Source organism: Hemicordylus capensis, chromosome 16 (assembly GCF_027244095.1).
Source record: "Hemicordylus capensis ecotype Gifberg chromosome 16, rHemCap1.1.pri, whole genome shotgun sequence".
Lineage (NCBI taxonomy): Eukaryota > Metazoa > Chordata > Lepidosauria > Squamata > Cordylidae > Hemicordylus > Hemicordylus capensis.
This window is the reverse complement of record NC_069672.1, coordinates 3,446,406-3,473,916: the sequence shown is the minus strand read 5'-3', so window position 1 is coordinate 3,473,916 and position 27,511 is coordinate 3,446,406. Positions and strand designations below refer to the sequence as shown.

General features: G+C 46.4%; 1 protein-coding gene across 10 annotated transcripts in view; it reads right to left on the bottom strand.

Annotated features, from left to right (window-relative positions):
- ZNF362 (zinc finger protein 362) overlaps positions 1 to 27,511 on the bottom strand; it is a 91,427-nt gene that overhangs the window by 22,339 nt on the left and 41,577 nt on the right. For 5 of the 10 annotated variants that reach the window (XM_053281517.1, XM_053281514.1, XM_053281516.1 and 2 more), the window contains one exon: positions 18,571 to 18,801. The exons of 3 other annotated variants lie outside the window; for them this stretch is intronic. The gene's annotated coding sequence lies outside the window, so the exon portion shown is untranslated. Of the gene's footprint in view, positions 1 to 17,420; positions 17,445 to 18,570; positions 18,802 to 20,745; positions 21,098 to 27,511 lie in introns of those variants that run through there. 2 more of the 10 variants (XM_053281519.1, XM_053281524.1) reach the window with 2 other exon arrangements.

The window sequence follows — 27,511 nt, the reverse complement described above, 5'->3', positions numbered from 1 at the left end:
GCGGTAAGATATTTCCCTTAGGAGGTGGGGCCGTCACTCCATGACAGAGCATCTGCTTTGCAGGCAGAAGGGTCCCAGGTTCAATCCCTGGCAGCATCTCCAGGTAGGGCTGGGAGAGACTCCTGCCCGAAACCTTGGAGAAGCCACTGCCAGTCAGTGTAGACAATACTGAGCTAGATGGCCCAAGGGTCTGACTTGGCATACGGCAGCTTTCTATGTTCCATGTACAGTGACTCACACAAAAACATAACCATGTATACAGACACCTGAACGCATGTCCAAAGAAATGTCTGGATAGAATTTCTGAGTTGCAGCTATCAGGAGTACAATCAGGTCCACTGTGAGATTAAATATTTTCTTTCATTCTTTACAAAAAATGGAAAACGATTGTTCACCTGCTGCAGAGCAGAACCCCTGCTAATGTGAGCAAAGAGGCACCTTTTAAAAGTGGTGATTCTCTTTACTGAGCAGGGGGAGAGCAACTGGCCCTATCCGTCCCCAGCACAGCATCCCTACAGTGTCTGTTGCTGGTGTCTGACATATTTCTTTTTTAGATTGTGAGCCCTACTGGAACAAGGAAGCATCTTATTTATTTTATTTTTTAGAGTAGACTGCTTTGAGAATTTTGGCTGAACAGCGGCAGATAATATTTGTATTTATGGGTACCTCACTGCTATTGGAGAGTGAAGGAGAGCAGTCCATCAAGAATGAAATAGGAACATAGGAAGCTGCCATATACTGAGTCAGACCCTTGGTCCATCTAGCTCTGTATTGTTTACACTGACTGGCAGCTGTTTCTCCAAGGTTGCAAACAAGAGTCTTTCCCAGCCCTACCTGGAGATGCTGCCAGGGACTGAACCTGGGACCTTCTGCATGCAAACATGCAGATAGGAACATCCGACTTCTACTGAGTCAGACCCTTGGTCCATCTAGCTCAATATCGTCTGCACAGACTGGCAGCGGCTTCTCCCAGGTTGCAGGCAGGAGTCTCTCTTGGCCCTCTCTTGGAGATGCTGCCAGGGAGGGAACTTGGAATCTTCTGCATGCAAGCAGGCAGGTGCTCTTCCCAGAGCGGCCCCATCCCCTCAGGGGAAAATCTTACAGTGTTTGCATGTAGTCTCCCATTCAAATTCAAACCAGGGCAGACCCTGCTTAGCAAAGGGGACCATGCATGCTTGCTGCCACAAGACCAGCGCCCCTCTAGATAGTGTGACGGGGACAGTCACTCCCAGGGTGTGAACTCTGGTACAAAAACACAGCTCCTCACCAGCTCACACAAATGCTCCCACTTCTACCTGTGAAACGTTGGGGCACATTTAACTCAAACGGCATCGGACAAATCAATGCAAAACCGGAAAGGAGATCCCGCAGGCCCCCCCCCGTTGAAACGGCCCTCCCCTCTGACACAAACCCCCTTTTGTATTGTGCTCAGGAAGCAGAAACCTCAGAGCAGAAACCACACGTCTTCCTGGCCAGAGCAGAGATGCAAAGTGAAGCACAGAAATGGGAGAAGCGGGGTGGCCTAACTCCCCCTATCCAAAAAAAAAAAAAAAGCCTCTCGCCAAAGATACCTCTACAACTTGGTTTCTCCAACCAGAGCCAATTTGCCTTGGCTCTTTAAGGTGGTTGGTGTTGTTTTTTTGAAACAGGAGAGTTTTGTCAATATTCCCCACTTCATATCCTGCCCTTTCTCCAGTCTTCTGCACTTAAGCAGAAAACAGCCAGTGCTGGGATTCTGCAGAGGTGGGATATTCTCCCACAGCGCAGATGGAACCCTGCGGTATGCCGACGGTCTGTAATATCCTGCCAAAAAGTCAGGAGAATGCTACCCCCTCCTCAGATTCCTAAAATGAAAACAGACATTCAGCCTTGCCACAGTCCACATTCAACTTCTCTGTAAGTGGGTGGTCTATTTTTATTTTTTTAAAAAAACTGAAAACTGAACACACACAAAAAGTGGGAAAGGGTCTCATACAATTCTATGATGCGGACATCTTAGCTCATTAGAATGCAAAAAAGCCCACCCTCAATGGGTATAAGAATAGGCAGTATTTCCATTGAAGGCAATCTCGATCTTTTCAAGTTTCTGTGGATTCCAAAGCAGGATCAGATGTGTAACACGCCAGACGTCAAAATTTGAGGACCCGACACTTCTCAACGTGATCAGTGAGGATATGGGGGTCAAGCATCTTCGGGGATGCATCTGAAATATTAACCTCAACTTCGTGGCAGTTTGCATTCTGCATTATTATGGCTGCATTCACACAATCATACTGATCCTGGTTGAAAAGTTAATAAGTGTTAGTGAGCCTGTTACTTTCCACCTGTATTTGTAAACACTTGGGGGAAATATCCAAAAAGAAAAACGTTTTTTGGGGGGACGCAGGCTGTTTTTAAACCATCACAAGGAAAAGTTAAATCAGGACTAGTGAGCCCAGAGCAGCTGTTTGTGAGAATGCAGAATGTCAGGACAACTGTGGTCAAACTGCTCCAGTTAACCAGCATTTAATCCAGGGTTTACATCTGGATGGGGTGACACTCCCCCTGAAAGATCAGGTACGTAGCTTGGGGGTGCTCCCGGACCCAAAGCTCTCCCTGGTTCCTCAGGTTGAGGAGGTGGCCAGGAGTGCGTTTTATTAGCTTCGGCTGATACATCAGCGACGTCCGTTTCCAGAGGTGAATGACCTTAAAACAGTGGTACATATGCTGGAAACCTCCCGGCTTGACTACTGTAATGCGCCCTACATGGGGCTGCCTTTGTACATAGTCCGGAAACTATAATTGGTACAGAATGTGGCAGCCAGATTAGAAAACACTGGTTCTTAAAGGGCTGCTCTGGCTGCCAATATGTTTCCGGGTGAAATACAAAGTGCTGGTTCTTACCTATAAAGCCCTTAATGGCTTGGGCTCAGACTATTTGAGAGAGCGCCTCTTTTGTCATAATCCCTGCTGCCTGTTACGATCTTCTGGAGAGGTCCGGTTAGGGTTGCCACTGGCTCGTTCGGTGGCGACCCAGGACCGGGCTTTTTCTGTGGCTGCCCCAGGGCTCTGGAATAACCTTCTTGCTGAAATAAGAGCATCTCCTTCTCTGCTTGTTTTCAAGAAGATCCTCCTGTTCTCTCAGGCTTTTGATTAAAATTAATTTTAATATTTTTTTAAAAACTTGTCTTAATAATTTAATTCTATTGTTCTTATTGTCATGTAATTTTAATTTGTGACTTTTAAATATTTTAAATTTTGTACATCGCCTAGAGATATACATATCTTCCAACAGCTATGGGTGGATTCTTATCCTAACCCTTGGCTTTATTATTATTTGTAAATAATAAAATTATTCAACTGGGCCTTTCTCCTTCAGAACTCCTCACTTGGGAATATAATAAGGTGAAGGAAATATTATTTCTCCGGTTGCACGATACTGAACGGCAGGAACTTATGTCTTTGGCCAATAGGACTTGCTCCCTTTTACATTTTGGGATTTTGCCACCCTGGGGAGATAGAGGTGCTAGTTATTTGACAACGCTACATTTTTCCAAATTTCGGGCTGCATTTGCCCAGGCCCGGTTCAATGTGTTGCCCTCTTCTCTTTTGGATCGGAGGTTTGCAAAAGATAATCCTGTTCCGGTTTTCTGCCCTTGTGGCGTTGGCCTTCTGGAAACTGTCACCCATGTGTTGTTGTACTGCTCGTTGTATCGGGACGCTAGAGAAGAGCTCATCTCCCCTTTGTTACTTAAATTTCCCGGAAGGTGTGATCTCTTTTATACTTATTACTGCCTCGCGGATTTGAGCCCTGGGACGACAGCAGCTGTGGCTAAATTTTTCTATATTGCCACTAGGTTGAGGTCCCTATTAAGTGCCTAACTGCGAGAGCTGTCTGTTGTTTTTAAATAATTTCTTATTATTGATTGTAATCTGTCATATTGTGTTTTAGCATTGTTTTATTGACGTATTGTATATATTTGTTACTACCATTTCTGCTGGCCAATGGCCGTAATAAAACTGATGATGATGATATACATATCAGGCAGTATAAAAATATGATAGATAGATAGATAATCCAAACAGATAACTGGGATCTTCTATACAGATAATCTGGTTATCTCTCCTGCTCCCTGCTAACTGAGCAAAGAGACACCTTTTAAAGTGGTGATTCTCTTCTATTTAGCAGGGGGAGAGCAACCGGCCCTATCCAGCCCCAGCACAGCATCTCTCCAGTGGCTGTTGCTGGTGTCTGCCTTATGTTTCTTTTTAGACTGTGAACCCTTTGGGGACAGGGGGACATCTTATTTATGTATTATTTATTTTTCTGTGTAAACTGCTTTGAGAACGTTGGTTTCAAAGAACTAAAGAGCGGGATATAAATATCTGTATTCATTTTTTTTTATTTAAATGCTGGTTAACCAGAGAGGTTTGACTAGGACTGCCCTGAAATTCTGGGTTCACACCATCAGCTCTGCTAGACTGACTAATCCCGATTAACTTCATAACAAGGATTCTTGCGACTGTCTGAACACTGCGTTCAGTCAGTCGCAAGAATCCTGGTTAAAAAGTTAATTAAAACTTTTGGTTTGAAAACAGACCGCCTATTTTCAAACCAAAAGTTTCAATTTGGGATACTTCCCTCAAACGTTTACAAATACAGTTGGAAACTAACAGAAACGGCAAGTGACAAAACAAACCACTGCAGGAATACTAAAGGCAAGCTTTAACATAAATACCTCATATGATATTTAGGGTTGCCAGATGGTGAAAAAAGTCAATATCGATCACCAAAAAAAAAAAAAAAGTGGAAATAGAGGACACTCTACACCAAAAAAAAAAGTCTCCAAAAAGTCTCCACTTTGCATTACTTTTGCATATGTTTAATGGTTTATCACACACAGTCCTCTGTCCTCCTTCCCCACGGGTCACCCAGTCTGCTCTCTCTGCACCCAGGCTGGCAATTTCACCTCTTGGCTAGAGGCAGGGCAGCCAGTCTCTCTGCATGCTGACGCAGAAGTGGGTGCACGGACTCTCACTCCATTGCTGTCTTCCACGACTACAAACATGTATCGACTGCTTTCCAAGAGAAGGTTTCACGGTGGTTTTCAGAGAAAAACAAACCATAAGATGATCTCTTGCCCCCAAAGGGCTCACAGTCTAAAATGAAATGCAAGGGAACACCAGCATCAGCCACTGAAGGGATGTTGTGCTGGGGTTGGATAGGGCCAGTTGCTCTCCTCATGATAAACAGAAGAGACTCACCACTTTCAAAGGTGCCTTTTTACTCCGTGAGCAGGGGTAGCTGCTAACTGAATAAAGTCAGCTAGCTAACTGCTGACTCCTCATGGACAGCACGTGAATCAAGCAAGCTGAACCTGCTGGACCCATCTATCCATCATGTGGCTCTGAAACTGGCCACTGAAGCAGAATCTCCCCTCTGGCTTCCCCATTGGATGGAGGGTCAGTAGGAAGGGGGCCAAGGAAGAGAAGCTGGTCAGGGAAGCAAAGTGTTCTGCACCATCTAGATGTTCCAGCTCAACTTCGGACACTACAACATTCCCCCACCCCCCAAAAAGTATTTAGACCCCAAAATAGTCATGCAGGTTATCTACAAAAGTTGGCAGCCCTAGTTGGGCTCAGGAGAGCTGGTCATTTGGTAGCAAGCATGAGTTGTCCCCTTAGCTAAGCAGGCGCTACCCTGGTTTGCATTTGAATGGGAGACTAGAAGTGTGAGCACTGAAGAGATTCCCCTTAGGGGATGATGGAGCCGCTCTGGGAAGAGCATCTGAGGTTCCAAGTTCCCTCCTTGGTGGAATCTCCAAATAGGGCTGAGAGAGACAAGATTCTGGCCTGCAACCTTGGAGAAGCTGCTGCCAGTCTGTGTAGACAATACTGAGCTAGACGAGCCAATGGTCTGACTTGGTATATGGCAGCTTTCTATGTTCCTATGAAAGGGAGGAGAGCTGGTCTTGTGGTTGCAAGTATGGATTGTCCTTATTCATAAGCACGGTCTGCCCTGGTTTGCATTTGCATGGGAAACCACATGTGTGAGCAGTGTAAGATATTCCCCTTAGGGGATGGAGCCGCTCTGGGAAGAGGATATAGGTTCAAAGTTCCCTCCCTGGCAGCATCTGCAAGATAGGGCTGACAGAGACTCCTGCCTGCAACCTTGGAGAAGCCGCTGCCAGTCTGTGAGGGCAATACTGAGCTAGACGGACCAATGGTCTGACTCTGTACATGGCAGCTTCCTATGTTCCATGAGATTTTAGAATTTGATTTGAGAGCCAAACTTCCATTTTACGAACCAAGGTGAGGCAGTCACCTCAGGGGGCAGACAGTCAATCCCTCCCCTGCTGACCAGGCAAAGGGTTGGCTCCTAAAATGTATTTATTCCAGACTTGGCCAATCCAGAGACTTCATACTGAAAGCCAATGGCAAGGGTCTACATTACACTCTGCTATTCCCTTGAGTACCAGAAGGGGGCTCTGAGGACAAGGTCAGAACCCGAGCCTCAATCCGGCTGGCCGGACACCCACCCACCCACCCTCTCAAAGTCCTGAGAGGCGGCTGATGAAAACCGATGAAATATTCAATTCAAATACTGCAGGCACAGAATCCGGGGTGACCCCTCACCAGCTACTCTCTTTCAGCCTAACCGACCTCGCAGGGTTGTTGTGTGTCTAGAAGAGGCTGGGGGCGGGGGAGAGACAATATATTCCAGCCTGAGTGGTGGGATATATATATTTATTTATTAATTATTTATTTTACTCGATTTCTATACCGCCCTTCCAAAAATAGCTCAGGGTGGTTATAGGAGAGCAAGATGCCAAATAAATAAATAAATGCATTCCTTCCTGCCAACGATTTCTATGCAGGCAACGTTTTCATGCAGTCAACACCAAAAAAATAAAATTAAAATTACACACACACACCTCTATCAAGAAAATAAAATAATATAAAAACTACAACCCTCACAAACTGCACACACCATAGATCACAGAAATGTGTATATACGCGTAATCTAAGTCCTACGCAAATCCAGGAGGTCTAATAGGACCACAAAAGATGGGTGCAGGAAGAAAGCAGAGAGAAAACAGCAAAGAGATTTCCTTTAATCCTACTTTCTCGGCCCAAACACTGAAACGTGTGGAGAGCTTACATAAGCTGCCTAAAATAACAACCTCCCCCTGCAAAGATTGTCATACACATCTATTTCTGTGCCAGTTTCAACCTTAAGGATTTTTCCTTTAAAATAAACAGTAGTTTAGACTCTAAAATATCGATTCATTTGCTGCTCCCAATTAACTCCATCTTTATCCCCGGAGTCCGAGGCAACAAGGTTGAGCAAACGCGATGGGGGGCGGGGGCGGAGAGAAGAAGCAGAAAAATCCAGAAAGCATTTTGCGGTGTCCTTCACTACAGATGAAAAACAGGAAGACGATGGTGTGGCAAGGCAGCCACTGAAATGGATATGACAGGTGGGGACAGCACTTGGACAGAGGGCGGCCCTTTCATGAGGCACGATGAGGCGGTCGCTTCAAGCAACAGAGCATTGGAGGGGGGGTGGCAAAATGCTCCTTTTACCTCCAGCTAAAAAGGGAGGTGCACAGGTGTGGAAATGGGCAGCACACTGCTAGGATACAGAAGGTAGGCATCTCCTGGGAATCCTAGAAAACAACCCCACCATCCCTGGCTGCATTGGCCTTTCGCTGGGGATGCTGGGAGTTGTAGTCAACAACATCTGGGATTCCTTGTTACTGGTAACTTCTGCATGCAAGCAGGCAGATGCTCTTCCCAGAGCGGCCCCATCCCCGGAGGGGAAGATCTTACGGTATTCACACATGGAGTCTCCCATTCAAATGCAAACCAGGGCTTAGCAAAGGGGACAATTCCTGCTTGCTACCCCAAGACCAGCTCTCTTCCTGGCTGGTAAGCACTCACAGCCCCTTCTGGCCTTGGGGTAGCAAGCAGGAATTGTCCCCTTTGCTAAGCAAGGTTCACCCTGGTTTGCATTTGAATGGGAGACTACATGTGTGAGCACCGTAAGATATTCCCCTTTGGGGATGGAGCCGCTCTGGGAAGAGCAGAAGGTTCCAAGTTCCCTCCCTGGACCTCCAAGATAGGGCTGAGAGAGATTCCTGCCTGCAACGCTGAGAAGCCGCTGCCAGTCTGGGTAGACAATATTGAGCTCGATGGACCAAGGGTCCGACTCAGTAGAAGGCAGCTTCCTATATTTCTGTACTTTAGCCCTCCTTCCATAAAATGCACACATGTACAATCATTCACAGAGAAACATGTACCTAATGTACCAACATTTGTATTCAGCGGCGTTGCTCGGTACTTAGAAGATCCAGGGCCCCAGGCCCACAGCTCCTGCTTTAATAATTAAACTCAATCACCACCCCATCCCCAAGAACAATTATGTCTGTTTCCTAAAGTCTCTAATATTACAATGCCGCATCTATGGAAGAGGAAGTCGCAGTGCCCCCTCTGTGCTAATGTCTCCATGGCTGACCTCCTTCCTTTCTGGAAGAGGTCATGGAGAAGGGAGGTGGCTGATGAGATCTGAGGCTCTGAGGAATTCACTAGGGGCCTGAGCCCCATGGACCATCCCCTAACAATGTCCCTGCCTGTATTCACGTACTAAGTCATGTCTGAACAGAGTTATTGTGTTGGTGTGAAACGCAAGCATTCTCCTTAATCAAGGATCAGTGCCTTCCCCTTTCCTAGAGGTTAAATCTAAAAAAAAATCTGCACCTGGTCTCTAGTGCGCATGCACCCAAATCCATATGCATGAACACTAAAGCACGTTCCTATTTTTTAAGCACCCTGCAGCTGCCAGAGTGTGGTGTTCCACTGATAGAATATGGTAAGCCAGGGATTCTCAAACTTGGGTCTCCAGAAGTTGTTGAACTACACCTCCCATACTCCCCAGCCATAATGGCCTTCAGCTGATGATGATGGGAAATGTAGTCCAACAAGCTCTGGGGCCCAATTTGGAGAACCCCTGCTGTATGACACTTTCCCAAGGATCTCTTTTACCACGCCCCCACCTCCCAAAACAGGCATCCTCTTGGGATTTCAAATCAGTGGAGGAAATCAGACAGCAGACAGGAGGGAGGCAGGAGTCAGACAGAGAGGAGACTGCACTCCCACTGAGACAGAGACAGGAGTCAGACAGGAGGGAGTCAGGAGGCAGACAGAAGACAGACAGGAGACTGCACTCTCACTGACAGATACAGAGATAGGAGTCAGACAGGAGGGAGGCAGGAGACAGGAGACAGGACAAACAGGCAGACAGGAGACTGCACTCCCACTGACAGAGACAGGAGTCAAGACAGGAGTCAGACAGGAGGGAGTCAGACAGGAGACTGCACTCCCACTGACGGAGACAGAGATAGGAGACAGAGCTGAGCTTTCAACATGGCAAATGGCACAAACAGACACTCTGTGATCTTTGCTATGAAAATGAGTGTGATTCAAGCATGTCCCCTTTTCCCCTGCTGAAAGGGCGGAGGGTCAAGGGGGGATTACACCAGGCCAAAGAGGAAACTCCTCAAAAGATGTGGCACTCCAAATCTCCAGGGCCAGCCCGTCCAGCAGGTAGATGCAAGCAGCCAGCTAGGCTTCCCATTCTTGGGGGACGCAGAAGCAGTGCCAGAATAGAGCACTGCCGGTTATTCTTTCTCGCCCTCTTCTATTGCACCCCTGAAGCACGGCACAGGGGTGGAAGAATGGAAGATCTAATCCTGCACTCTGCTCCCCAGAGGTTAGGGAAGCCCAGCCTGGGCTAGGCTGTGCATGGGAACCGCCAGGATCGGGCCCAATCCCGGCAGGCCAACGCCTCCTAGCCCAGCTGTTAGCCGAGGTTAAGGGAGAAAGCGCTCCCTTAATCCAGACTATCTGCTTCCAGCCCGGCTGCACACAGAGATGGGCGCCTTGGAGAGGAGAGCTGGTCTGGTGGTAGCAAGCATGACTTGTCCCCTTAGCTAAGCAGGGTCTGCCCTGGTTGCATCTGAAAGGGAGACTAGAAGTGTGAGCACTGGAAGAGATTCCCTCAGGGGATGGAGCCGCCACCCTGGGAAGAGCAGAAGGTTCCAAGTCCCCTCCCTGGCAGCATCTCCAAGTTAGGACAAGATTTTTATTTATTTTTTAATAGGACAAGATTTTTTTATTGAACTAACAAACTACCAAAGCATACAGTACGTAGATAGGGCTGAGGGAGACTCCTGCCTGCCACCTTGGAGAAGCCGCTGCCAGTCTGTGAAGACAATACTGAGCTAGATAGACCAATGGTCTGACTCAGTATATGGCAGCTGCCTCTGTTCCTACGGAATCCCCCAATGCCTTGCGCATGTTGTGCGGTGCATTGCGGGGTCTCTGGCGCTTGTCTGGGAGTGCAGTCCAAGCTCCTGGCAAGGTCAAGTGGGGAAGGTCGAGGTTCCCCCTGGGGGGCGGGGGAGAGGTGAGTTAAACAAGCCTCAGGTGCAGTGCTGGCTCTAATTTTTTTCATCTGTGTGCCAAATGAATTTTGTTTGTAGCACAGCAGTGTGTGCACACATGTATTGCACCTTCTATACAACCCTATCCAAAGACTCTGGGCGGTGCACAACAGGTAACACACTACAACAAACAGCAATTAAAACAAAACAGGTTAAAACAACATCTGGTGCGCAACTGGTAAAACACTACCGCAAACAGCTTAAAACAATATAAAAACAAATCTAAAACAGTTCTGACACCCGTAGCCACAGGGTGGCATGAACACTAATTGACACCCCCCCACACACACACCAATTCTCCTTGCCACCCCAAAACCTCAAGCCCTGGCCGATATGTTTTCATTGCTTCTCCCCTCCAAGACTTTTCGGCTGGCTATGTACTATATCAGGCAGCAGCAATATAGGAAGATGCTGAAAAGCATCATCTCATACTCTGCGGGAGGAGGCAATGGTCAACCGCTCCTGTATTCTACCAACAGAAAAGCACAGAGGCCTTTGGGTGCCAGGAGTCGAAATCGATTTGATGGCACACTTTACCTTTTACCGATAGGCTTTCAAAACACTTAAAAAAATTAAAAGCCTTGGAAGGCCAGGCTCAACAAGCAAGGTTTGGGATGGGGTATTCAGAAGGGGGTCTTCCTAATCCAAGCTGAGCAGGATCTAAAATTAACGGAGCGGACGTCGGAAAATTTGCACGAGTGCGCATGTGTGCATGCCTTAGAGGGAACACTGCTAGGGTGCCCAAAAACTCCAGGGTTGGGCCTGCCAGCCTCCCCCCCCAGAAACACAAGAAGTGTGCTGCTAACAAGGAAGCAGGTGGATACAAGAAAGATCAGGCAGGCAGGGCAAAAAAATCAGAGATGGTTGCCCGAGGCAAGCCCAGACTCTAAGGCTGCTGGCAGGCTGCCTGCAAGAGAGAGAGAGACACAAAGCCAGCCAACACCCAGCAACTCCTGGCTTCGGGATGCTCACGTCTGCCGCCTCGTGGGAGACAAGCCTTGCGGGCAAGGTGGAGGAGTCACACTCTCTCTCACACACACACACACACACACACACAACGCAGAGGCCAGTCTCAGCCTAGCAGATGCCCAAGTATGTCTGCTATTCCATTGCTGCTCCCCTGGATAGCCCTGATCGGCAATCCAGGAGGAGGGAGGAGAGCTGGTCTTGTGGTTGCAAGCACAAATTGTCCCCTTTGCTAAGTAGAGTCCGCCCTGGTTTGCATTTGAATGGGAGCCTACATGTGTGAGCACCGTAAGATATCCCTTTGGGGCTGCTCTGGGAAGAGCATTTGCCTGATGGCATGCAGAAGGTTCCCAGTTCCCTCCCTGGCAGCGTCTCCAGGTAGGGCTGAGAGAGAGACTCCTGCCTGCAACCTTGCAGAAGCGGCTGCCAGTCTGGGTAGACGATCCTGAGCGAGAGGGACCAAGGGCTGCTGGCCATTCAGAAATTCCACGCACTCCTATGGCCCTTTGGAAGGAACCAGGGCTTTTCAGTAGGGGTGTGCACAAAACCAGCAGGCCTGGTTCGGTTCGAATCCGAACCAACCTGAACTGGATCAAGGCAGTTTGGTTTTGCCCCCCACCCTAATTCAGTGTTTTTTCTTGGGGTTTTTTTTATGGCAAGCATTCTTGCGTTTTTAAAAGAAGTAGTATTATTATTTTCGTACTTACCCCCTCCAGGGGGCTTCTCTGAGGCCATGTGTGTGGGGGGGTTGTCCGCGGAGGTTCCCCCTCCCCTGTGCCGACCTCCATTTTGGCAAAAACCTGGGTCATGACCTGGCCACGCAGGGGCCCAATGCACATGTGCGGCAGCCTGCAAGATGGCCACCATGATGGGAGGGAGGCTCGGAACGGACCAAAGAACATCCAAACCTGGTGGTTTTTGCCAAAACGCAAGCCAGCGGGGGGGGGGGGAGACGACCTCCTCCGCTGCTTTGGAGAAGCCCCCGGAGGGGTTAAGTACTAAAAACAGTTAATTTATTTTTAAACATAAAAAGGGTCACAAACCCCCTGAACAGCTGGGGCAGGGGGATTCAGTGTGGGGTCAAGCTGAACCAGGTGTGGTCTGGCTCAACCCCAAACCAAACCGGTTCAATGTATGTCGAACCGGTTTGCACATCCCCACTTTTCAATGGGATTTCCTTGTCCTTCATTTCAGTTCAGTTGTCAACCCAACCCTGATCGGCAACCCAGGTTTAAAGTGAGGTAGCGGGGAAAGCTGGTCTTGTGGTAGCAAGCATGAACTGCCCCCTTTGCTAAGCAGGGTCTGCCCTGGTTTGCATTTGAATGGGAGACTACATGTGAGATATTCCCCTGAGGGTATGGGGCCGTAGATCAGTGGAAGAGGACCTGCCTGCTTGCATGCAGAAGGTTCCAAGCTCCCTCCCTGGCAGCATCTCCAAGATAGGGCTGAGAGAGATTCCTGCCTGCAGCCTTGGAGAAGCCGCTGCCAGTCTGCGTAGACAGTGCAAAGCTAGATGACCCAATGACGCAGTAGATGGCCGCTTCCTATGTTCCTATGGCAAGTGCACGTCTCCTACCTCACTCGGTGGTCATGTGGAACTCCATGCCACCACCAGCAACTCCCATTCTGCCAGCAGCCATCTTTATCATAGAGCTGGGGGGAAGGAGTGACCAGGCAGCATGGAGCTTTCCCAATCTACCGTGCTGCCTCCACCAAGCATTGTGGGGTACCTGGCCAGCCCAGTTTGCCCCGCAAAGAGGGGCTCGCCTATGGTGAGCAAATACATCCTCCAGGCGACCAGTATAAAAGCCTCTCTCAACTGGAAGAGGGTCGGTGCTCTTTGTCCCTGCAACATCACCCTCAGGACACCAACAATGTGTGTGGAAAGCCAGTCCAGGAAATACACTGACATACAAGCCAAGATCAGAAGCTACATGAGATGGTCCTGGTGACACAGTCCCCTCCTCACACACAAAAGAGGTGCACTCTTCAATTGGTTATTCCACCAAGGTGGCAACATTGTGCCACACTTCAAGCGGTGCAAAATCACGAGTGTCGACTGTATTTATTATTTCTTGCTGTATACCGCTTTGGAAACTTTTGCTGATAAAGCGGCATATAAATATTTGTTGTTTGTTGTATATATTGTTATATTGTAAATGGTGTTTCGTAAGAAAATATGGGCAGAAACCTGATTGCTGGAGGTTACATACCTTTTAAAGGAGGCTTTTAAATATCATTATTTTGTTATATCTGGTGGGTTCTTTAGCTTTTTATAATTTTCAGCTTTAATTTGAACCTAATAATTGTTTTAATCTTACTTAAAAAAAAAAAAAAAGTATTACTTGTATCTGTGTCTATGTTGTTGCTGTAAGCTGCCCGGAGCAGTATTGCACTGGAACGGCAGGGTATAAATATTTTAAATAAATAATAATAATAAATAAACTTATCTATTGTGTTATATTTTTGTCTGGTCAATGACCGAAATAAAGATTCCATTCCAACCAGTTACTTGGTTCCATCGGAAGATCTCAAACATGGACCCTCAGATGTTGCTGGATTACAACTCCCATCATCCACAATTGCAACCATAAATGATGGGAGTATAATAAATAAATATTCGTAGTTGCAGTCCAACATAATCTGGGGACCCAAAATGTTGACTACAGCTCCCAGAAACCCCAAGCAAAAGCTATTGCAGCTGGAGATTCTGGGAATTGTAGTCACAACATCTGGGAATCCCTGTTAGAGTGAACACTGGATCCACGTTCAAGAACTCTTGGGTTGATGGATTAAAAGCCTTTCTGGTTGACTAAAAAGCCGCCTCTAATAAATTGGGTAAGAGTTTGTATTAAAAATAATTAAGTACTCATAAAACTGCAATAGGAGGCATTCCCTTCTCTCACATGCAGGGGGAATGCGTCTCCGAAGAGGACACCAGCTGCACTATAGATGTGCACTATTATTTTTTTTAAAGCAACCCTTGCTTTAACAATATGCACGTTGATGTGGGCTGTAATTATTTAATCAAGTGAAACTCACTGGATTAATCAACAAAGATTTTCTTAATTAATTTAATTTCTTTGATAATTAATTTCAGAAACATCTTTAAACTGAATTTAATGTCTTTAAGTGAACTTAATCAATGAAGCTTTCTTTAATAACTAATTTTAGAAATTCCTTTAATTGGATGTCTTCCTTTGTTGAATTGCAGGACATCAGTGATGCCAGAGAGAGGCCACAGAGCTTTTTCCGGGCTGCAGAAGGGAATGGAGGAAAAGCAGACAGAGATGTGTGGGGCCCCAACTATTGATATGCTGCAAAGCTTAGACTAACAGCAGGGACAGAGGCCTTGAGTCAATGGCAAGAGAATGCAGAGGCTGCAAGACCCAGCATCTTGCCTCTGTCGGATTACAGGGGATTGTTTGATTGATGTGCAGATTATTGGTACTTCTGATGAAGACTATTTCAAAACGTACCTTTACCTAGGAAATCTGTTAAGTTTCCCCGCACAGGACAATTACCTCTCATCTGTGAGAATTTACTTCAAGCAAATTGGCACTATTATTAGCATTACATCAGCTATTTTGACACAACAAGCATTACATCAGCTTCTGTCCAGTATGACATCTTTTGAGTTTGTGGAGTTGTCACTAGCCCACATTGTTTGCATTGATATGGATTAGATTATATTTGGAGTATTTCCGCACCCATTACATGTGCATCCTGCATTTTTTCCGCATTGTCACCTGTTCCAGGTCGTTCACGGGTTTCGCTTTGCATTTCCTGGATTACAGGGCCCTGCGTCAATGGAAGTCGATGATGAAAGCCCCACCCACAGGACAGGAAAGTGCCTGTGAAGTTGTGAAAGTGAGGGTGGGTTCCTGTCCATTGCTGCCCCCTAAAGTGCCTAATACAACGTCAAATCCGGGAGCACCCCAAGACTATGAAGCATATCAACCAGCGGGCGTTGGGTTGGATCTACAATGAGCACTGTGTGTGTGTGTTATGTGCACGCACTGCCTTGATAGTGCCACCCAGAACAAAACTCTTTCCACTCACTGGTGACAAAAATTAGAGGGAACACTGACCCCCAACCCTGATCCCACCCCGCCGCCCCCAAGCAGGCCTGAGTCTGTTGTATTACTTCAAACAAAATAAAAACTGTGAACACACTCAGAGGCAATTCTTACGATCAGCCAAAAACGGACTAAGAAATGCAAGCTGATTGCATTTGGCTGATTGTAAAACCTGCCAAAGAGGCCAGCCTCTTCAATGTGGTGAAGCAAGCAAATGCTCCCTTAGCCCTCTTTTACTGAACGTCTTGACAGCCCCGGTGGCTTTCGGGGATGCTACAGTTAACTCTCGGAAAGTAATTCCCAAAGTGTTCAGCCACAGTAGTTCTCCGGTGCACCCCTGCATGATTCAGTGTTCTGCCCGGGCCTCCTCTGAATCAGTCTCTGCAAGACAGATCGTTCTCTCTCTGTACTCGGCACAACAAAATTTTCTGCTCCCTCCCTCAGCAGAGCATTCAACCTGATGCAGAGGCGCTCCCAGAATCACTCATTCTCAGAGGAGGTTGACTACTGCATCTCTGCATGAGTACATTCCTTTCTCCAATCAGCCTCTGCTGATAGCCAGTAATTAGGATACATCCCAAGCCGTCTGATTCTATTCTTTATGTTCAAATCTGGTTCTTTTACTCTGATTCTATTCCTTATGTTCAAAACTGGTTCTGCATCTTGAACGATGCGGGGAGAATTGCTGTTATAAATACGTGCCTTTTTCATTCCATAACAGGATACCTACCTGTTATTGTATTTGAAGAGGAAAACTAATAAAGTTTTAATTTAAAAATAGATAAAATAAAAATTAGGATATATTTATTTATCTGATGCAACTGGTTCAATAAATCACTTTGGATGCAGAGATGTGGCAGAAATGACCCACTCCAAGAGGAGGCTTCTGACAGCATCTCTGCTTGAGTCATTGTTGGGCTCATCCCCTTCCAATAGAGCAAGAACATAGGGCAAAAAATTTTATACACTGGGTTTGATACATGCGACACCAGAGCTAAGACTGAGCCACTGTTTTAGGAACATAGGAAAGTGCCATATATTGAGTCAGATCATTGGTCTATCTAGCTCAGGATTGTCTTCACAGACTGGCAGCGGCTTCTCCAAGGTTGCAGGCAGGAATCTCTCTCTCAGCCCTATCTTGGAGATGCTGCCAGGGAGGGAACTTGGAAGCTTCTTCATGCAAGCATGCAGGTGCTTTTCCCAGCGTGGCCCCATCCCCTAATGGGAAGATCTTACCATGCTCACACAGGTAGTCTCCCATTTAAATGCAAACCAGGGTGGACCCTGCTTAGCAAGAGAGGCCATTCATGTTTGCTACCACAGGACCAGCTCTCCTCCCAGCCAACCTGGAACAAGTTATTAGTCAAAGGTCTTTTGCCAGTAGCCAAAAATGGGCCAAACCAATACTCAACGATCTTAGGATGCCAGGATCCTTAAAATGTCGCCATATTTCTAGCTAGCCACCATCTCTGACTCTTTGCATGCCTTTCTAACACCAGAAACATCTGGCAGCATTTGTGCTAAAGCTCAGGTCTGTGCCACTCTTTGAATGATTCTTATGATTTTTACGAGTTCATACCGTGACGATCGTTGGCCACCATATTGGGTTTGTTGGACTCACTCTCTAAAACCATACATACCTGACAACATTTCTGCAAAATCTCACGCTTGTGAGCCAAAGTACACGATTCAGCTTAATTTTCCAGTTTAGCGGCTCCACTAAAGGGTCCCACAGCTGTCCTTAGCACTCGGCCACCTCTGTGACATCACAGCAGCTTAGCCAATAGCAGCCAAGGGGACTATGACACCACTGCCTACCTACGCCCAGCATCAGAGTGGAGCAGCCCTCATTTGCTCTGAACAAGCTAATGAGCAACCGGCTAAGTATTACCTATTGTTGGCTGCAGCCTTCTGTAGCCATGCAGCTGAGCTGCTACGGAATGCCCACAAACATTCTAACCGATGAGGAAGGAGGGACGAACGTAAAACTTTGACAATCAGGGCAGCTACTGGCAAAGAAAGAGGAAGGCCAGCATGGATGGGGGGAAGTTCACACCGGGACAGGAGAGGTTCTAGAAATCCTCACACACCATTTTTTGTACCCAGCTCAGTTAATTGCCACAGCCATCACTGTAAACCAGGGGATCTCAATCTTGGGACCCCAGGTGGTGTTGGACTACAACTCCCATCACCCCCAGTGACGATGGCCTCGGGGCATTGCTGGTGTGCAATACTGTACACTTAGGGCAAAAAAATCCTACCTTTACGTCTACACTAATAGGGACTGAAATGGCTGTGACATCACACCCCAATTCTGAAAGAGAACTGGGGTCCTGGCAGATAATTCACTGAATGCTTGGTGTGGTGGAAGCAGCAAAAAAGGCAAAGTCTATTCACAGTAGTCAGCTGTTGGCCACTATAGCCAAATAGAGCTTCCATGTCCCAAGGGAGTATACCTCAGAGCGCCAAATTGGGGTGCTATGGCAGTGAAAAATAAAAATCCCATTTCACAGAAGACAGGCTTGGGAACAACTAATGACAGCTAATGGAGCTTCCATGTCCCGAGGCAATATACCTCAGAGCACCAAACTGGGGTGCTATGGCAGTGAAAAGGACAAATTGTATTTCACAGCAAAGGACTATCAAGAGCTAATGGCCATGGCAGCTCACTAGAACTTCCACATCCAGGGGCAGTATGCCTCCGAGCAGGGCTACAGAAATCCACTAGTCTACTAGTCTGTGACGAGTGAAAAAATGATGCCTGGCAAGTGAAAAGGGGGGGGGGAAAGCCCTGATGAGCGCTGTACCAACATTGCTTGACGACTAAAATATTTTGTCTGGCTGATAAACGGAGCCGACGTTTCTTCACCCCTGCCTCCGAGTACCAGAAGGGAGTGGCCAGACCCCGAGAGCCACTGAAGGCCCCTGGGTGGAAACTGACTAGGTAGGCTTTGATCCAACAGGTAGAGCTCCACACAGTCGGGGCAGGGACCCCCCGCAGCCCTGCAAAAGGGAAGAGTTAGCAGCGCCGTGGTACTCACAGGCTGGCCTCGGAAGCCCGTTGGCCGCAGCTGCCTGAGGATATGTGCAGTCGGTGCTCCAGGCTGGCGGGCGGCAGACGGTTCCCCCACCGGTGCAGGCAGGGACAAACACCAGTCCCCGGGGCTGAGGGGCTCAGAGGCCTTCGCCAGTTCCTACCAAACTGCTGTTAATACAAGCTAGGGTCCCGAGCGGGACTCCCCTGCTTTTGAGGCCCCCTCTGTCTCGCCTGGCTGAAATAAAGAGAAACAAGAGAGTTTTTCACACAGTAATGGCAACGCAGCCGGCAGGAGGAGCGTGCCAGCAACATGGCCCCAACCCCCTGGCAACCGCTGAGCCCTGGGAAGCAATCGGTTAGCCGCCGGAGCTAAACAAAGCCTCCAGGTCCAGAGGCAGTATACCAGATGCAGAGGGAAGAGTGTGGTGAGTGGGTGAAACAGAACATGGGCACCCACAAGTAGAGGGGGGGAGGGATCAGGCGGAATTCTTTAGACCCCTTCCCCCCTCAGAAGCAGCAGGAGTCGTGACTGTCCCGAGGGGGTATTTTTCAAACTGAGAAATTTCCCACTCTTTTTTGTTCAAGCCCACTTTGTCCCCTCCTCACCCAGCGTTTCCTCGAAGGTGTGGGCATGTGTGCGTGCTCACACGGTTTTTGGAGGTCTGCTCCGTTAATTTTAGACCCCGCTCAGATTGAATCAGGAAGGCTCCATTCTGAATGCACATTCGCACACACTGACTTGATCCTGCCGCCCAGAACAAAACTCATTCCGCACACAAACAATTCCGCACACAAACAATTAGAGAGAACACTGTTCTCACCACTGAGCGCCATTAGACTTGCCCACCTGGTTGCCTGTTAACTACCCTCTGAATCTGCGAACATTCCACTCCACTGAGTTACATGGGTGTCGTTTGGGGGATTATGTGCCCCAGAGTCAGAACCTGCAGAAATACCGTTGTGTTCATAACAGCCGAGGCAGTAAAAATGTTGGCTTTTTACCCAGGCTTTTATAGGATGGTGTCTACTGCTGCTGCTTTGTATATGGGATCTTATGTGGTTATTTTATGCCTGTATTTTAAATCTTCAGACAGATTCAGGTTTTTATATTTTAGCTCAATATTTCAATTGTGTATTTTTATAGACTTGTTTTAATTTTTCTGTGAACCGCCTTGGGATTGTTTTAATGAAAGGCGGTATATAAATTTAACAATAAATAAATAAAATAAATAAACAGGCAGTGGGGAAAGGATGACCAGCTGGTGAATTTGGGAGCCCACAAAGGAGAAAAGATCTCGACTACTACTAAAAATATTTATATACTGCCCTCCAACCAAAGTTCACAAAGCGGTTTACCAAGAAAAATAAATAAGACATAAATAAAATGGTCCCCTGTCCCCAAAGGGCTCACAATCTAAAAGAAACATAAGGCAGATACCAGCAATGGCCACTGGAGGGATGCTGTGCTGGGGATGGATAGGGCCGGTTGCTCTCCCCCTGCTAAACACAAGAGAATCACCACTTCAAGAGGTGTATCTTGGCTCAGTTAGCAGGGATCAAAAGATGGAGACCTGAAGCTATCTCCATTCCCAAAAGATCTAGGAATGTTATTATTCTTATGGATGCATAACCAGAACACTTGTGGGTGGGAAGGAGATATCGGCAGATTCTGGATAACTCACAGATGTGTCAGTTTCACAATCCCCATCATTCCCTGTCAAAGGCTATGGCAGCTGGGGATGATGAGAGCTGTAGTCAACCACATCTGGGAATCCCTGTTGCAAGGAACACTGCTAAGGGGACCAAAACTCCCCAAAATTTGCACCAATGTAACTCAATAGAGTGGAATGTTTGCAGACTCAGAGGCCAGTTAACAGACAACCAGGTGGGCAAGCCTAATGGAGCTCAGTGGTAAGGCGGAGGCAAAGGAGGTCTTGGACAAAAAAAGCAGGAAATTTCTCAGCTTGAAGAATACTCCCTCAGGGCAGTCACAACTCCTGCTGCTTCTGAGGGGGAAAAGTATCTAAGTTTCACCAGGTTCAGGCAATACTCCAGGGATATACTGCAACCTTTTGTTGCAGGTCCATACTTGTACTGTCGGTTCGCTAAAAGGCGCTGAGCCACATATTCTGCCAAAATTAAGCTTCCTACACTTGAAAAGAAAAACACTTTACTCAACTGGTACTGGGGTCAGAGAAGACTCCAGCTTGATCACGGCTTAAATATAAGATACAATTTGACCCTCCAGATTAATGTACGTCTTCTTATTGCTTATAGTGCAGAGGAATTTATGCAGGGATGGTATCTGGGGTCTGTGATAAGACCAAGAGGGACTCACAGCTTTCTGGTGCATTTTTCCTTCCTGGTGTTAAAAGCAAAATGAAACAAAAACTGACTAAATTGTTAGCACCTTCCCCATAGCTTAACGGCTACATGACAGGCTTTCACCACTTGGGGTCACTGAGACCCCCAATGACTTGGATGTGCAGCATTTTTGTTCCCAACTGGGGTCTAACTGACCCCAACATCACTCATGCTCTGGCAAACTCACATATTGATTAGAGTCCTTTCCAAACTGGATTAGCTTGTTGGGTTTTCCTAAACGAGGTGGTTAGTAATGGCAGACCGCCTTCCCGGAAAAGCCGCTCGATCGCCCACCCTGATCTCCCTGCATCGTGCAACTGCAGGGGCATGCTGGGTACGTCCCAAAATCGCACGGAGCAACGGCTGTGAACTTAACCTGCGCCATAAACACGACCCCAAATTCTCAGCAACAAAACAGGAATTCCACAACAGTCAAGCCCAGCTGGGAAGGCAAGATGGAAATTTTGAAAGAAGTCTAGCATCAGGGGCAGGCAACCTCTGGCATGCCAGCTGTCACTGACGGACCACTCCCAAAGGCTGCCTACCCCGGCTGGATCCTGGCTCTGCCCTCTACAGAATGATCCCTTAAAATCCCTCCCTAAAATCCCTTCTAAAAAAGTTCAGAAGCTGCCTCTTGGGCATGCTTGCAGCCAGAATTTTTGCGGTGCGGGGAAATAATAATAATAATAATTATTTAAAGCTTTATTTGTTAGCTGCACCATAACAAATTGTTCTCTGGGCAGCTCACAACACAACATTAACACATGAGATAATAACACACAACAGATTAAATCATCCCAGACAAAAAACAAGAGTGTGTGGGGGGGGGGTGTCTGCTGAAAATACAATACAAAACCATTAAAAGGCATTTAAAAACCAAAACAAAACCCCAGTTACAATCAGATCAGAATAATCTGTGAATCTGGAATCTTCCCATTCTGTGAATAATCACAGAATGGGAGGAAAAATATTCTGGTAGCCTCAATATTAAAACTTATTTAAACAAATGGTGGCATTGATTATGCAGCACTTTGTCGCGACTGCCCAGCAGTGAAATCCAAGTTTTCTTTTTCTTTTTTTTAAAGATCAGGTTCTTCATTTCCCCGTCCCACCCCAAAACCCACAGAATACTGAGAAAAAGCCTGTGGAGCATTCGAAGCATTTGAAACACATAATACAATGTGCTGGTCCAAGACCAAAATAAAGACTATGCTATGCTATAATACAAATGCTAATTATATTATTACTAATCGCGATCAGTTATCAGATGATGAGGACCTGCATGGGAATACAGTCAGAGAAGTGGGCTGCAGCAGAATGGACGGGTGGGCATTTCCTCTCACTCTGACCCTTATTCCACAACGCCTACACTGTCCACTCACTCGCATTTCCTGGCAGTAGCTGTGTCCACCTTCATTCCTGACCCGCTTTCCTCCAGGCCAGTTAAGGAAACGGACATGTTGAATATCAAGTGTGTTAGTTGCTTGCCATGCAAATAGGGTTGAGAAGACAGTTGGGATTGGTGTGTTAATTGTTTGCCATGCAAACAGGGATGAGAAGAAAGTTGGGATTGGTGTCCCATCTGCCAATACCAATGTCTCCCAGAAGCTAAGGAAAGCAGCAGTATTTCCCTACAGAATTAGCAATAAAATGGGGGCAACAGGCGCAGATTCTCTCTTATATGAAAAGTTGTTCCCTATATCTTATATCGGCTTCCGAAAGAGCTGGAAATGTGATAACCAGTGCACCTGCCGATGAGGAGGAGGTAAGAGCAAACCTGGGGTAATCTGTCGATATATTGGTTTCACAAAAATTTAACCATCAATTTTTAAAATTGTGATGTTATTAATATGATTTTACCTATTATGATTTTATCTTTTAATGAATTTAAAATGTGTTATGTTTTTAATTCTGTCCACCTCCTAGAGATTTTTATACTAGGCCCTATATAAATTCAATAAATAAATAATAAATAAATGAGAATACATAAATAAGAAAAGGGGGAAAAACAACAGGGGTAACCCCTACCCCTCAAATAAAAATGTCCCCAATGGAACTCAATGGAAAAGAATGTGCGCTGAATCAGAGGGCAGTTAACAGACAACCAGGTGGGCGAAGCTAATGGAACTCAGCAGTAACAGGGGGAATTGCTCCACTTGAAGAATACGCCTTCAAGACAGTCACAACCCCTTTTGCTTCTGAGGGGGAACGAGGCCTAAAACATTCACTATGCTCACACACAGGCTTAGGTAACACATGTACACATACTGCAACAATTTGTGACATGGGGGAGAGTAACTGGCCCTATCCACCCCCAGCACAGGACCTCCACTGACTGTTGCTGGTGTCTATCTTAGGTTTCTTTTTAGACTGTGAGCCCTTTGGGGACAGGGAGCCATCTTATTTATTTATCATTTCTCTGTGTAAACCGCCCTGAGCCATTTTTGGATGGGCGGTATAGAAATCCAATCCAATCCATCAATATCCTGATGAGCTAAAATCCTAAAATGTGGGACATGTGCAATCCAAAATAGCCCGATTGCATTATAAATTTGAAGGGGTTGTGTGTACACCTCTCCCTCAAAACACGGGTCTCAAAGGTATACACCCAAAAGGATCAAGGTGCTTACAGACTACCCAAGATATAGCCTACAACACTCTATTTACTGGAACAGTATGAAGCTATAGGTCTCCCCATCAAAATATGGGGGGGCCCATGGGGCACACCCCAAAATGATTGTGGTACTGCCACGCCCCCTAGAAAGCTGAACCCCGACATACGCGTAGCCCTAAACACACTGCAAACATCTAGAAACAGACAGGGAGTCAAACCGTTACAAATTCGGATTCAGTTCAGATTATCAGTCGTTCTCAACTCTCCTGTTCACTTCCAGTTCCAAGACTTGGAATCGGCTTTGAAGTAGTTTAGATCCATTTCGCAAAGAATAAATATCAAACTTTCTTGCTTACAACGCGACACTGTATGAGAAACGGTTATTGTCTGTAATTTGAGATCGAGCTGCAATTTTTGTAATTATTTTGCAAAGCATTTTACCGACAGACACCACACACATGATTTTTAAAAACCCAGGAAATAAAACATTAATTGTCTAATTGTACACTGGGCCTGAACTGAAAACATGCCTGAATTACATGTATTGAAGCCGTTATCATTCATTCACCTTTAGGGACTCCGGTTTCAGTTTCAAAACCACCAAGAAAGTTTAGGCTCAGTTCACTGATGATAACCTCACTGCTGATAACCTCTCAAGTTCAGCTGCAGTCCAGCTCTCTGGAAATGAGGCCGTTTCAGTAGCAGTCAGAAACACACATCTTCCAGCAACAGCTAGGAACGTATATCTATGCTTGAACTCATAGTAAGGATCACCCTTACTCGCATGGTTTCATTCCGTTTCACAAGGCAGGAAACAGATGTGGGGCTAAGATTTTTTCCACGGAAAATGTTATAAAAAGGCGGCATCCATTTCTGAAAATCCTTTGTTTCATAAATTACAGTCGTGACAAGGAATGGGTGCAGGACAATATGAGAAGAGCTGGTCTTGTGGTCGCAAGCATGAATTGCCCCCTCTACTAAGCAGGGTCTGCCCTGGTTTGCATTTGAATGGGAGACGACATGTGTGAACATGGTAAGATATGCCCCTTAAGGGATGGGGCCTCTCTGGGAAGAGCATCATCATGCTTGCATGCAGAAGGTTCCAAGTTCTCTCCCTGAGAACATCTCTAAGATAGGGCTGAGAGAGAGACTCCTGCCTGCAACCTTGGAGAAGCTGCTGCCAGTCTGTGCAGACAATACTGAGCTAGATGGACTAATGGTTCAACTCGGTAGAAAGTAGCTTCCTAGGTTCCTAACCTTGGAAACTTCAAAACACGTAATTAGTGGCCAACATGACCCGCAACGCGAGACTGGCATTTCTGACCCACTGGGATGCGCATGAAAAGCAAACCCAGCAGTGCTGAAGAGGTGGGCAGTTCTGGATCAACCTAAAACAGTCAGCAATACCACTGGGGCTGCTTTTCACATGTGCAGCATCTTTTGGGGGCCAGAAATGTCAGCATTGAATTGTGCAGCATGTCAGCTACTGTTTTTCAGGTGATGATTCTAGGAAGCATATTAGAAACATAAGTCTGATAGGGCATCTGCGGGGACAAATGCCCATTGTGATTTTGACAAGATTACACTCCCAGAGACGGAAAAGAGATGATAGCATCACAGTACTTTAAGTGTGTTATCATACTTTTATTGTCCTGACCATCAGGCCTCCAGCAGCTAAATTTGTAATAGGGTTTTTAAAGCTTTAAAAATTTTAAGAACAGAAAAATGACTATAAAATTCCATCAGTGTTGTCAGAGGAATGGAAATGAAAATTGGCAGGAATGTTCTCCAAAGATTACTAAAATTGTTTACTCCAAAAATAAAGAATACTCCAATGTTCTCCAAAGATTACTCCAGTACAACAAATGGCTGCAATTTAACCCTAATTGTTTGGGTGTAGGGAGAAAGGAAGGGGCAATCACAAAGAGAAAGCTGCAAGAGCAGAAATATGATCACCTATTTTCCATCTCTAGGGGGTAAACGTTGCCAAAAATCACGATGAATATCTGTCTCTTAAGATGCTACCAATGCCCAAAATTTGTGGGCCTGGCTCACACACAATACATTTTCCTGATTTGCAAACAGGAGGGTAATATGGTGGGTTGTTTTTTTGTTTTTTGTTTTTTAAAAAAACCAGTAAATGTTTAGGTCAAACAACATGCCACATTGAATCACAATTTATCTAGGGTCTCGGAGAAATCTGCATAGTTAAATTTTATGAGTTGTTCAATCAATGACACCCATAAACAAATGCACCAGAGCACGTTTGCTTCAATGCACGGGCCTGCTCGCCAAGATTTCTGCCGGCCAAACAAAATCATCAGATGGGACTCTGCTCCGTGTACCGACAATGAGGGAGGCTCAATTGTCATACACGCAGGACAGGGCCTTCTTGGTGACTGCCCCCAGGCTTTGGAATGATCTCCCAGCTGGCATCCGCTCCTCCGCTTCCGTCACAGATTTTAGAAAGCAAGTAAAAAAGTGACTTTGTACCTAAGCTTTTAGATATGCGCTATTTTTTCATCGTTGCTGCTCTGTATCTTGTTGTTGTCTTAGTGTTTTATTATGTTTTAACATTAATAGATGGATATTCTTTTTGATACTGAAATTTCAAATTTCCGTACTGTATTCATGGTTTCACATAGCCGCCCTGTTCTAAACGGATCAGAAAGTGCCTTGAGATTGTTCTCATGACAGGCAGTGTGCAAATTTGACAGTAAATACGAAGATGGCAAATCTTTATATACCGCTTGTCAACCGAAGTCCCCAAAGCAGTTTACAGAAATATAAATAAATAGAAATATGTACAAATGGGCTACTGTCTTGCTGTGTGCAAGCAGGAGGACCCTCCGTTCCAAAGCACGAACACGGTGATGGCTGGGCCTGGGGGTGCAGCAGAACGCAGTGACAGAACTGGCTGCTGTCCACAACGCCAAGCAACTTCCTGCACACATGATCCTTCCGTGCTTCCAGATTTATTCTGAAAGATATTTTTATCTCGGCCTTCCTCCAAGAAGCTCAGGGTGGCATATACGGTTCCTCATAGCAACCCTGTGAGGTGGGTTAAAGAAAGAAAGACTGGCCCACTGGTGGTGTGGGAATTTGACCACCAGCCACGTAATGGCACAGCGGGGAAGTAACTTGCCGGTTTGAATCCCCACTGGTATGTTTCCCCGACTATGGGAAGCACCTATATCAGGCAGCAGCGATACAGGAAGGTGCTGAAAGGCATTGTCTCATACTGCGTGGGAGGAGGCAATGGTCAACCCCTCCTGTATTCTACCAAAGAGGAGAGCTAGTCTTGTGGTGGCAAGCATGACTTGTCCCCTTAGCTAAGCAGGGTCCACCCTGGTTGCATATGAATGGGAGACTTGATGTGTGAGCACTGGAAGATCTTCCCCTCAGGAGATGGAGCCGCTACTCTGGGAAGAGCAGAAGGTCCCAAGTTCCCTCCCTGGCAGCATCTCCAAGGGAGGGCTGAGAGAGATTCCTGCCTGCAACCTTGGAAAAGCCGCTGCCAGTCTGTGAAGACAACGCTGAGCTAGATAGACCAAAGGTCTGACTCAGTATATGGCAGCTTCCTATGTTCCTAAAGAAAACTGCATGGCCCTGTGGTCGTCAGGGTTAGGGCTGACACCAACTCGACGGCATAACTTTATGCCTTGACTAATTCTACTACATCAAATATTTATACATTGCTTTTCAAAAAAAGTTTCCAAAGTGGTTTTCATATTAATACATACATACATATATACGTACGTACTCAAAAAGGAAACCGTTGTCTTGTTTACATGGGCCTGGTTCACACAATAATTTGAACCAAGGCTTAAAGTCAGTAACTGACATTTGTGTGATCGTGTGTACCCACGCCAATATGGAAATCTCAGATTCATCTCGGGACACAAACCAACATCAGCCATCTTGGTGTGGATTCACACAATCATGGTAATGTCGGCTACCAACGTCA